Source organism: Pogona vitticeps, chromosome 6 (assembly GCF_051106095.1).
Source record: "Pogona vitticeps strain Pit_001003342236 chromosome 6, PviZW2.1, whole genome shotgun sequence".
NCBI classification, from domain to species: Eukaryota; Metazoa; Chordata; class Lepidosauria; order Squamata; family Agamidae; genus Pogona; species Pogona vitticeps.
In genome coordinates, this window is record NC_135788.1 from 106710689 (window position 1) to 106724326 (window position 13638).

Sequence of the window (13638 nt, forward strand, 5' to 3'; positions counted from 1 at the left end):
AAGGTCGCGCGGGGTTCGGCGGACATAGAGTAACAAAAACATGTGACCATGGAGAGAACGCGTCTTCAAGGCTAGAGCGACGCGGAAGATCCACGGCGCGCGCAGCGCAGCCTTTCTCTATTGGTTCAGGCGGTGCAGTTGTTACCATGACAGCAGCGCCTGACGTAGTCTACGAGGGGCTCTTAGGGCACGCGCGCGAGAGATGGGGAGAGTTCTTAGGCGTTCGTCTTTCTCGTTGCTACGGCAACGACGCAGTCAGCGTCACCCTTTCACCCGATGTATAGATACCTGGAAGTAAATCCTTCGGTGCTCAGGTTTACTGTGGAGTTTCATCGTCTGTACGCGACTTCTGAGCACGTGCAGAGTGCTTCCCCTCCACCACTGAAAAACCACGAACGACCTCCCCCAGTTGTAGGATTTCACATACCTTGCTGTTATTATTATTATTATTTACATATTAGAGATTACCACCCTCTTTACAAAGGCAGCGTGGTATAGTATGGGAAGCAAATAATGCATTTACTTCTAAGTAATGCTAGAGGAGAAAACCAAGGTGGAAAAATTTGCTCATCTAGGTGTAAAAATCAAGGAAGCCAGTTCTGAAAATCACCTGGTGTTGTGTCTATGCTATGTGTGGCTTTCTTCAGTCCTTTGAGAGCATGCCTGTGTTCCATTGTTTATTTAGTTATATAGGATATCTTCCTTACACAAACTGGAATGCAAGATAGCATTCTAGGTTTAGAAAAAAAAGAACATTTGAAATGTTGTAAATGTTAAAATATAATTAAATCACTTTTCATATTAAAAACAATACAGTTAAAAACCATCTACAAGTGAGCAATAGAAAAGCAAAACACTTCCACAGAAGCCTCTGTTCTTTTCAGTCTTTTAGTTGCCGAAAGCCTGCCTCAAGAAAAGGGTTTTCGTGTGCCAAGGAAGGAAAGTGGGAGGCTGGCCAACCTAACTTTCTAGGCAGAAAGTTCCAAAATCCGAAAGAGGCCACTGAAAAGGTCCTCAATCATGTCCTCATGCTTTCGGAGGAAGCACAGATAAGGAGCAACAATTAGCAAAAGTACGGGTTTTAAATGTTTGCATCTGCACAGGTTATGAGGGATAACATGATTTGATGTCAAAGGCAGCTCAAGTCTACCTCTAAATTAGAGAGGTAACTGTGAATCACCTGTTTTTTTGTGTGTGTTTGAGATTCTGTTGATCTTCAAATCCCATCAGGCCTAACCTCTGACCACTAAGGGACCATGGGAATTGCAGCCAAAAATATTTGGAGGGCCACAGTTTCCCATAATTACTCTGATCCTTTGATTCTAGCTACCAAGATTACCAATAATAATAATAATAGTAGTAGTAGTAGTAGTAGTAGTAGTAATTATTATTATTATTATTATTATTATTATTATTATTATTATTATTATTATTATTATTATTATTATTATTATTATTATTATTATTATTATTATTATTATTATTATTATTATTATTATTATTATTATTATTATTATTATTATTATTATTAAAGAAATCTCAAATAGGCCTTGTTTAGTTAGCTATGTTATTTATACAACTTGCTCAGGGCCTTTCTAAAGAAAAGCTGCAGACTTCAGACTCACAGGATGTGATCGGGTTCTTCATGTTTTGGTGACGGTTCCCTAATTTTGGTGGGAATAAGAGATGGAGACGATTTCGAAAATTCAACTGGTTCAACTTTATTAACTTCAACATCTAGGTTAACCAAATCAAAAAGCTCAAAACAGCTTAATTCTGGCAACATCTTGTAACTCAAAACTTTTGTTCCCGGAGTTAACAACTCCTCACATTGGGGCTGGACCAAAGCGCTCGTGATCCGTCATTCTTCTCGATGGGGTACTCCTGACCACGCATACCGTCCCATAACAGGGGTGTCTCACCCAGTCCCCTTCTAGTGGTGGAGGGTTGTAGGAGGGACTGGGACAAATCACTCTCCTCCCCCACCTTGGTTGTGGGGGTAAACTACCACAGTCCATTCTAAATGAATTGTCCCTTTCTTCTCCTCCTTGGGTAAGTCTGGATCTGGCAGCAATCCTCCGCCAGTCTTCAAGTTAGGGAAGTCTTTTAACACGTTACAGACCTTAGCTGAGGCTTCTTCTTTTTTGGTCTGTACTGCACAATCTCTTGTCTCCCTCCCTCTCTGTTCCGTTTGAATTCTGAATTCTTGCGCATCATCTCCTTTTATTACCTCCCATATTATCAAATCCTGCTCCTCCCCTTTCTCCTCCCCTTGATCTTCCGACAAACACACCTCTATTGCCTTCCGTTCTGTCATCCCTTCTTCTATATCTATAAGTATCCCTTCTATACATCCACAAACTTCCTCCTGCACATTTCTAGGGGAGGACGGCTCACTGACACTCTCTCTCACACACAAGATCACTTTACTTGTGTTTTAGAATCCTAAAATCCACCAATTAAAATATTTTTATTTATTTATTCGACTTGTATGCAGCCCACACTCTGCAAAAGTTGCAAAATGACAGTTTAAAAACAATAAAGGACTTACAATTAAAGACTGCTCAGCTTAGGAGGATTTTGTTGACTCCCCGTTACTTTACTGAGCATCCTGTGAGTCCTTCTATAGAAAAACCTACTCCTGGTTACTTGTTATTACATGCTGTCAAGTTGCCTTTGACTTATAGCAACTTCATGAATGAACAATCTCCAAAATATCCTGTCCTCAATAGCCGTGATCAGCTCTTGTAAACTCAAAGTTGTGGTTTCCTTGAGGGAATCAATCCATCTTGGATTTGTTATTTCTCTTTCCCTGCTGCCTTCAACCTTTCCCAGCAATATTATCTTTTCCAGAGAATCCTGCATTTTTATGATGTGTCTAAAGTATGGCAGCCTTTGTTGTTGTTCTTTAGTCGTTCAGTCATGTTCGACTCTTCGTGACCCATGGACCAGAGCATGCCAGGCCCTCCTGTCTTTCACTGTCTCCTGGAGTTGAGTTAAATTCATGTTGGTCGCTTCGATGACACTGTCCAACCATCTCATCCTCTGTCGTCCCCTTCTCCTCTTGTCCGCACACTTTCCCAACATCAGGGTCTTTTCCAGGGAGTCTTCTCTTCTCATGAGATAACCAGAGTATTGGAGCCTCAGCTTCAGGATCTGTCCTTCCAGTGAGCACTCAGGCTTGATTTCCTTTAGAATGGATAGGTTTGTTCTCCTTGCAGTCCAGGGGACTCTCAAGAGCCTCCTCCAGCACCACAATTCAAAAGCATCAATTCTTCTGCGGTCAGCCTTCTTTATGGTCCAGCTCTCGCTTCCACACAACACTACATGAAAAACCATAGCTTTAACTATGCAGACGTTTGTCAGCAAGGTGATTTCTCTGCTTTTTAAGATGCTGTCAAGGTTTGTCATCGCTTTCCTCCCAACGGCAGCCTTAGTTTCATCATTTTTGTCTCCAAAGATAGTTCAGTCTTGATTTGCTCTAGGACCCATTTGTTCATCTTTCTCCCAGTCCAGGGCATCTACAAAGCAATCCTCCTGCATCATATTTCAAATGATATTTTTTTCCCTGTCAGGTTTCTTTACTCTCCAGCTTTCATACCCATACATGGTGATCAGAAATACAATAGTGTAGATCACTGGTTCTTAACCTTGGGTTACTCAGGAGTTTTGGACTGCAACTCCCAGAAGCCTTCACCACCAGCTGTCCTGACTGGGGTTTCTGGGAGTTGCAGTTCAAAAGCATCCGAGTAACAAAGGTTAAGAACCACTGGTGTAGATGATCTTGGTCTCCAGTGACACATTCTTACACTTGATTAGCTTTTCCAACTGCCTTTTACTTTCTCTGGGCTTGCCTTAAGCCCAATTCATGAAAGACCGATCAGTTTTAAAACTGAAATATAAAAATGAGATCTTTATTGAAATATAACAACTGTTAAAGTGCACATTCGTAAGCTTAAGTTTACATGAATTATAAGTGTCAACTTTCCCACTGCAGAACTAGCTCTCTCTGCTGCAAGGTAATTATCTTATACTGTGTACAGTATAGTCTACTGGAAAAATCCAAAGTCCTTTCCTTAGATACAATTTACAGTGGGGTCTTGACTTGAGAACTTAATCCGTATTGGAAGGTGGTTCTCAAGTCAAAAAGTTCTCAGGTCAAATCTGCATTTCCCATAGGAATGCATTGAAAACCATTTGATCCGTATCTGCTCTTTTCTGTCCATAGAAACTAATGGGAAGTTGCTATTCTGCCTTCGACCACTAGAGGGGGATATTTTGTTTCTTTTTTTCTTAGGTCAAGAAAGGTTCAGGGAAGGCAGGGAAAATACAGTCCAGGCAGTACCAGGCAGTCTGAAGACTGTCTCCCAATCCACTCTCTAAACGCTGGGAGGAGTGAGGAAGCAGACAGGCACCCTTTTCACTGGCCAACAGTTAACTGAAAGTTCACATTTTGCACTTTCCCTGCCTCCCACGTGGTTTTTTTTCAGTTCTTAACTCAAATCTAAGTACTTAAGTCAAGTCAATATTTTCCTATGAGAGCGGTTCTTAAGTCAAAATGTTCTTAACTCAAGCCGTTCTTAAGTCAAGACCCCACTGTAACTCCTCTGCTCCCTCCTCGTCAGCTCTCCTTTTTATACCTCCCACTCGCTCTTCTGGATTGGCTATTCTTTCTGACTTCTTCCAGCCAATGCCTTTCTTTCTGTAACTGTTGCTCGGTTAATGAGGGTTCCACCACAATGGTATATAAAATCTCTAACTACTTCCATTTCTTCATTGTCATCATTAAAGTTTTGTAGTTCTGTAGTCATGACTTTTGACTTCTTAATGTTCAACTGCAGTCCTGCTTTGGTACTTTCATTGCTGCTTTCTCCCAGTAGATGGTGTCGTCTGCGTATCTTAAATTATTGAGTTTCTTCCACCAATTTTCATTCCTCATTCATCTGAATCTAGTCTGACTTTCCATGTGATGTGTTCTGAGTACATATTGAGCAGATAAGGGGATATGCATGTTTTTCTGACACATTTGCCTATAGGACACCATTCTGTTTCTCCATATTTTGTCCTAATGGTAGCTTCTTGTCCATAATGCCAGTTAATCATCAGGACGATAAGGTGCTGAAGCAAACCATTTCTTTCTGAATAACCCATAGTTTCTCATGATGCACACAATCAAAGGGTTTGCTATAGTCTACAAAGCATAATGGATCTTCTTCTGAAATTCTTTGGTGTGCTCTAGTAGCCAGCAGATACAGTATGTGCAATATAATCTCAAGTGTCTCTTCCTTTTCAAAATTCAACTTGAATACCAGGCATTTCTTCCTCCATAAAAGGTACATATCTTTGTTGCAACATCATGAGCGTCACTTTGCTTACATGGGGAATTAGAGCAATGGCCCTATAGTTACTGCACTTTTTGACATCTGCTTTCTTGGGAATTGGAATATATATTGAACATTTTTAGCATGCGAACCATTATTTTGTTCTCCATATTTGTTGTCATATTCTTGCTAAGATTTTGACAGTCTCTGTGACCTGAAATAGTTTTAGCAGTACTGTATACCATCTATCTCTGATGATTTATTTCTTCATAGTGATTTAAAGTAGCTTTCACATTACTTTCTAAAACCGCTCAGAGTGGTATAGATGTATCAGATGGGCGGGATATAAATCAAATAAATAAATAAATAAATAAATAAATAAATAAAACTCCATCATAGGATTTCTCTTCAAAGGAGTAGCCAATAAATGTATAGGCTACTAATAAAAATTAAAAAGTCATACAATATGCAAACTTTTGTGGGTAAATCCCACTTCAAGGCAAAATACTAAAAGTCCAGACATTCATGGCAAGATGGATTTTGCAAGGCACCCTTAGATGTAAAGTCCAAAACTTGTTGGCAAGATGAATTTTGCTAGGCAGTCCTTCTTACATGTAAACAGGAAGCATTAATATTGTTTAAAGTTGCAGCTCAAGCTGCTGTGGATTGGATTTCACACCCCAGTTCTTCAAACAAAGGGGTAAAGGCCATGTGCGCACACACCTCTCTCCATTTGGCCCTTCTTCGAAACAGACATATTTCTGCTTGGCCTGGGGGGGGGGTAATGCGGAGATGCAACGGGATGCAGCGTCTCCTCCATCTGGGAATTAGGGTATAATTTAGTAAACTAGGTCTAGCCAATCGGGGTCATATTAAAGTACAGTAAAAAGAATATTATCTAGTGGTTGCAGTCCTGCTCTGCTGATGTTGAGAGTCCGTGTGCTTTCTCATTGGTACATCTATGAAAGACTGTCAGCAAAAATCCATCTTGCCAAGAAGTTTTGGACTTTACATCTAAGGATGCCTGGCAAAACCCATCTTGCTATGAACATTTGGACTTTTAGTACATGCTTTGCCTTGAAGAAGTGGGATTTACCCCCCAAAGTTTGCATATTGTATGCTCTCTTTATAGGAGAGTACAATGCCATCCTTTTATCTCTTCCGTATAGGGCTTCAGAATACTGTATCCACCTTATATTTTTTATCTCTTAATTAGGTGGGATGCCTAACCATTCAACATTCCTCATTGAAGCTTAAATTTCCCTTTGATTTCCTGGAACTTCTGGAAGTTCTTGTTTTCCCTCTTTCTTGTTTTCCTCTGTTTCTTTGCACTGGTTGTTGTAATAGTTATCTTTGTCTCTGTGTGATAGTTACTGAAAAATTACATTCAGGTTTCTGACCCTATTTCTGTTACCTTTTATTTTTTACTTCGTCCCTGTCCTTCACAATTTTAAGTGTCCCTTTTATATTGTGTCTAGGTTTTTCTTTTTACTACATAAATTATATTTTTGCATTCTTTAAGAAGCTAGTTAAGACAGCTTCTGATGTAGCCATCCAGATTTGCAGGTGGCACAGACGAAACAAAAGCGGCCTTAACAAGATGCAAACAATGGCTGATTTGCAATTTCTTCCTCCCTTTCTCACGCCTAGGTGCTTTATCACTAACTTTTTCAGAACTGACATAAAACCTTTTTTTTAAAGAAACCTTTGGAGATAAGGAATGCTTGGTTGACAAGAACTGACACTCCTGCAAGTGCCTCTTTGCTTCCTCTCTCCCCAACCTGCCACACACTAGCACCCCTGCTCATGCTGTTCTACACAGCGTAGATCAGTGGTTCTTAACCTTTGTTACTCGGATGCTTTTGAACTGCAACTCCCAGAAACCCCAGTCAGGACAGCTGGTGGTGAAGGCTTCTGGGAGTTGCAGTCCAAAACTCCTGAGTAACCCAAGGTTAAGAACCAGTGGCGTAGATGATTGCACTACCTGAACGGGTGTAAATGCATTTGCTTGCAAAACAAAGAAAAGTAGAAGCCTCAACCAACACCGAGAACTGCAGTGCAAACAGCAGAACAATTTCCAATGTAGTTGTGCCCCTAGTATAAAGTTCTGCCATTGCTGTGGCTGTTTCCTCACAAAATATGGTTGCTATAGCTACTGTGTACTTAATGAGTTTCCTCGCTGAAATGAATGCAGGGAATTTTGTGTCGCTCCACCTTCAACAACTTTTAAGAATTACACCTATTGTTCATTGATGCTCTTGTTTTTCCTCACTTTTTTCCATGCATATATGCTTGAAGTCTCTACTTGTACTTTTTGTGCAGGGGACAACATAGAGTGACATGAATGGGATAAAAATATTGGTTTTCCTTGGGCGGGAAACTTTTGGTGGACACACATGATCCTGGAATGTACTTCCCAGGAGAAAACTTTGAAGAGCACATCAACACCCCATGAGGACAGACTTATGAGTAACATATTTTGGCATGTAGGACCAGACCCTTCAAAATATAGATTTAAATGGCAATAGCAACACCCTCACATTTTGAGTAAATGTGGTTTTCTTTATTAGCACTGTCTTGGAGAAGTTGGTCTGCTTTGTACAGTAGGTCCAAGGTGTTATGTAGATGTTCACTGTTTGTTTTGGGGGGTTTTCTACAGTGCATTTATAAAAATTACTCTTACCTTACATTTTATTTTAAGATCAGTAAATACAGACCTTTTTTCAACATAGGTGTCCATGTATTCTTCAAAAAGCAGGGAACTTACCCCTGCAAACTCTTTGGTTTAAGGAAAATGTATAGGTGAAATTAAGCTACATATCAACCCTGTCTTTCTCACTCAAAGCATGGGTACATTGATACATGTTTCTAGTACCTTAATTTCCATTCCAGGCAAACATAAGAGGTAAGCTCCACTCATTGGGCTCATTTAGACAGTGCTGTTTTCTCCACTCATTCTGGGTTTGTTCTGGGGCATTGAGATATTTTTGTTGCAGTTTTGAATACATCATCCTCACACTTCCATCCACACATGAGGAATGTATTTTTTGCTGAATGAACTGAATACACTGGGTCATCCTACTACTACTGCTTGTCTATGCACATCTGGACTTGCTGTCTTGATGTGTTGAGCCTACCTGAGATTACCCTCTCTTTTCTTTATCTTCTCTACCTCTTCCCATCTACTTCATTCTCCTCCTTTTCCTTCTTGTTTTCCCCCTTCACATTATTCTGACCAGCAGAATAATGCCCACAAGGAAACATCATCAAATGGCACACATCCACAAAGAGCATGGATCAGCATGCAACAATGCTGTGCTAGGGTCCACTTGAGCAGATACTGCAAGTAGGTAAGCCCATTTTCCTGAAGTCAAGCTCAACCAGACTTTACTAGTAAAGATGATATAACTGAACAGGACAATTCTGAAGATGTGCTTTTTGTAGACACTGACACCTTTGTTTATTTTCAGCACTTCTATAACTCTGGTAATGTGCTATACAGTACAGTATAAGACATGGAGTGGCTAGTGGGAGTACACACTGTAGTAATGACTTGTGAAAGTTGATGCTTGATAAAAGTGCATTAAAATTGCAGAAAGTTCAGACTGTCAGCCCAACTAACTTCTGTATGCAGAATTGTAAGCAGGGTGGATGGATATTTGTTTCCTTAAGGCAGAGAGAGAGAGAGAGAGAGAGAGAGAATGAAAAGGAAAATAAGTCATCTTGGGTCAGCAGTAGTCTGTTTACATTTCAGTACAGAGAGAGAAAAAGGAGAGGGAAAAAATGGGAGAGGTTGACGATCCTATTGTTATGCAGGGTTTAGGAGGAATAAAAGATCCAATCAGAGTAGGTATGTGACCTATTTCCAACTTTTAATGAACTGCCAGAGGAATTATTTGAATGTCAATATTAACATGAAGTGCTAAGGAGGTCAATTCAGTTCATTCTGGTGGGTCCTGAGTCTGCCACTACCAGTTTTGATTAAACCCAGAATTACCTCTTGAAACTCAAGAACAGGTGCTTCCATGGTTTCCTTTGGAACTTTCCATTCTTGCTGCTAACTCTTAACACCTTTCACTTCCATTCCTAAAAACTGGCATTTGTTGACAGTGACCGTTTGCTGTCCACTGCACCTGCCTTGGCTACTCACATTTATGGCTCTGACATGGGTGGGGGTCAATTGGTGCTGGATTTGGCTTAGTTTCTCCCATCTCCAATACAACTGGAATTCTAGAGCCTTGCTGTGTTTATTAATTCCGTACTGACTAATTAGCAGCCACTACTATGTACCAGTTGGTGGAAAATGTGAATAAAACAGATGGGAATGTCAACAAAATGTTGGTGTTTGAAATACTAGCTAACCATATCCTTTTCCAAAACATATATCCCAGTCCCTCTTCAACCTCATTTTTCCATTTCTCTTCTTACTAACTCAGATGTTCTGTAACCACTGAGCACTGTTAATTTTTTCTTGATTGTTTCTCAATATCTTGTACTTCTGTTTTTATGTTTATATGCGTGTGGAGCTGTATTTCTGAAAACTCTTAAGATTTTCCAACAACCCTGTTGCTCCTCCTGCTCAGAGATCAGAATGGGATCAGGGACCACCTGTATTTGTTTGCCAGTGTTCCACTTTACAAATGAACATCTCAAAGGGCTGCCAAAGGAACACCCTCCCTTTGAAAGACATGTGACACAGGAGCACCACATTAACAGTGAGCAGCTGTAGACATAGACACAGGAACACAAGTCACAGCTTTTCCCAGTATGGTGGAATGTAAGGTATTAATTCTTAAATTTAATTCCCTGTTTCTTTTCTGGCAAAAGATTAGGTGGCCTCTCCTGTTCACAAATACAACTAAACAACTGCAATGGGAGTAAAACAGAAATGGGACAGCAAAGGTATTAAGCTCTTTGTAAGGTACAATTATAATAGCTGAGATCCCCAGTATCGGTAATAATATCTCCGAAAAGCCCTTAAAATATTTCAAGACCTGGAGAGATAATGTGAAGCAAATAGCAAAACACCTAAAGCCTTTCCCTCCACACTAACTGGATAAGTGAAATGTTTTTTTTTCTTGTCTGATTTTCCACATTTGACAGTAATACTAGCAGCAATCACTTCTAAAATGAAGATCAACTTCAGTAATGCTTCACTGCATATTTGCATTTGTTTGGGAATAAATCTCCTAAATGGGTGAGATTTTCTCCTTTGGAGGAAAGACTAAAATATTTGGAGCTCTTTGAGATTGGGGGCTGGAGCCTAGTGACTTGATTTTGCAAGGCAAAAAAGCTACCCCGGGTTTAAGTCTTCATAGGAGCTCTCCAAGGCTCTGAATCCTACTCCTGAAGCTGAATCAACTTTGACAGTGCCTCCAAAGTTCAGATTAAAACCCAAAACAGACTCACTATCTTTGTTCCTGCCTCACTTGTTGTGAAAAGAATATGATTAAGCAGAGTTAGAGAAAGACAGATTAAATGTTTTGTGTGGAAAGAGTGGATAGGGAGACTTCCCTCTTTTTCTCATAATATTAGAAGAACTTGGTGCCATCCAATGAAGCTGAAAAGTGGAAGATTCAGAACATATAAGGGGGAGTACTTCTTTACACAACATGTAAGCAAAAGATGTTGTGACAAGCACCAAGGTGGGCAGCTTTAAAATGAGATTAGATACACTCATGCAAGATAAGACTATCAGTTGTTACTAGTCATGATGGCTATATACTGCCTTCAGTGTTGGAGGGATATGTTTCTGAAGTGAGTTGACAGGGAGCATGGGCAGGAGGATGCTGTTGCCCTCATGTCCTGCTGGTGGGCTTCTCATAGGGATCTGGCTGGTCACTGAGGGAACACAATGCTGGATTAGGTATGCCTGAATCAACAGAGCTCTTCATTCTTGTAACTTCTATCCAGATAAGCACATATATATAATCAGGTTGCCATGAATGATCAAAATGCCAGATACCTAAAGGCTCGGTATAGACAGTAAGACGTTTAGAAAGTCGAGAGCATTTTACAAGATGGTGATTCTTCCACAGTTGATAGTTTGTCTGTATGCATCTCAGTTTTGGCCCTAAGAAATAGATTTTGTAGAGGTTTGTATTGTTTATCCTCTATTAATTCACTCTGTTGCCATGCCCTCTCAATGGCAGAAGTGAATAATTTTTTCCTCATTCACAGAGGAGTGGGTTGAAAAAGCTGCCTTGCTTCATAGGTTCAACACCCAAACGCAGCAAATGAATAGCAGTATATAAACACATTGGTATCAAATAACATTATGTGTATACTCTCCTGCAGGGAATCAGATGACATGGCATGGATTTATGTAGCTCTACAAACTTACAAGGAAGAATCATGGTGATAGGAGTAACGGACAAAGGGTATCAACTGGCATATATAAATAATATATGGCAAAAGATACTGACAAAAATTTTATTGATATTTCACATACATGAAAGCAGACTCATACAAGCTGCCCTGGCTAAATGCAGCTTGTAGACAAGATGTCGCAACCTACATGATTCTTCTTGCATGCATGTAAAATCCAGGGAGTTTGGCCACTGTCATCTGGTGAAATTTTCATTTGGTAAATACTGTAAAATGAAAAAATGAGACCTTTGTTTTTTGAAAATATTCTATGAATTTGTCTTTACTAGTTTTGATGGTAGGTAGGTTATGATCAGAGAGGGAAGATGCCAGAGAAGATGGCAGTGCTTGGCTGACAATTTGCTCCTCATTTCAACCTTTATTAAATGTGTTTATTGGAAGTTGCAGAGTAATACAGGAACAGCTGTATATAAATATTTCTCTTTTGAGGAAAAAATGAACAGAAACCAGAATCAATTTCAGTTCGCAGAACAAGAGTGTAATAATTTTGGTCATATTTTAAGTGAAATTATATAAGTATATGATGCACATTACAGTATTTTTTTAAAAAAAGGAAAATAAAACCAGTTTCTGTGTAGATCTTCACCACCACTCCCTCTGTTAGAGCAGGTATTTCTTATCAACTCAACATGGTGAAAAAGCAAACTTGGAGCTATACAGGTATTAGTAACCAGGAACAACTTATGATGCACAATGATTTGCAGGATCTCCTGGACAACAGTACAGTACTTTCTTTTCCCAGGCTTATGGGTATAAAATTGTTGTCTCCCTTGAGAAACTCTAACCTTTGTCCCAGAAACAATCCAACACTTCTGACCGGTATACAGCTCATCACCCTCACTGGGACCTGCAAGTAATTAACCAACCCGTTACTTTCCCTATTATCTGCTCATGGGGATAGATATGCATGCATTTGGACGCTCGGTGTTCGAAATAAGTGGATTTTGTTCCGCACTGAAGTAAATACTTTAGTGGCACAGTATTAAGCCTTTTTCTCTTTTACCAGCCGTAGCCTTTGAGGTCACGGAGGCCAAAGATATACGGAAACCCATGTGACATTGGGGAATCGGGGTCATTCGGGGTCAACCTTCAAGTGACATCCGGGATCTTCCAAACTGAGCAGAAGGTCCCGCCTCCTGTTCATCCGGAGGCGCACAGGATTCGTTCCAGCGGAGATACCGCCCCCCGTTCGTACAAACACTGCACATGCGCAACTTTTTCTCTTCTACACAGCCCCCCCACCGTTCTACACATGCGCACAAAGCGAGTGGAACCCGAAGGAAGGGACAGGCCTTTGTTTCCTCTTACGCATGTGCAGTGAAGCCATTGCCGGAGGAACGCCCCCTCTCTTTCCCCGCCCCGAGAGCTCCAACCAGGAACTCAAGCGAGCGCTTTCGTTTCTCCCAATTGGTCCAGGGGGAAAGCGGGTGTGGGGGAAAGGGGGGCGGCCGAACTGCCCGTGGTCACGCGGGCAGCGTGCGCGCGCCAGGCGCCCAGCGGGGGGGCGGAAACCGCGCGCCAGGCGCAGGCGCAGTGTGAAGCCCCGCCCTCCACCAGGGACTCATTGTGCAGCAACCGGGATTGACTCCGTCTCCTCCGCGCGGGCCAGCGGGATCCATACTTTCCCCCCTCCCCCCACCACCACCTCAACAAGCAAGTGCATCCGAAACGAGACAGAAACCATCTGGTCCTGCAGCGGAAGGGGTTTGAGGCCAGTTCGTGTCGGGGCCCTTAACGCCAACATCACCACCGCCGCCGCCGCCACCACTCCCCCCTCCCTTTCTTCATCTGTCTCCTCTCTCTCTCTCCCGCGCACGTTTCTCTCGCCTGTTTCAACCCAACCCTCTCTTTCGCCCCCAGCCCCACAGCCCGCGCGCCTGGGTCTCCTCGCGAGGACCCTTCACGCTCAAGCGCCGCCTCTCGATTGGCT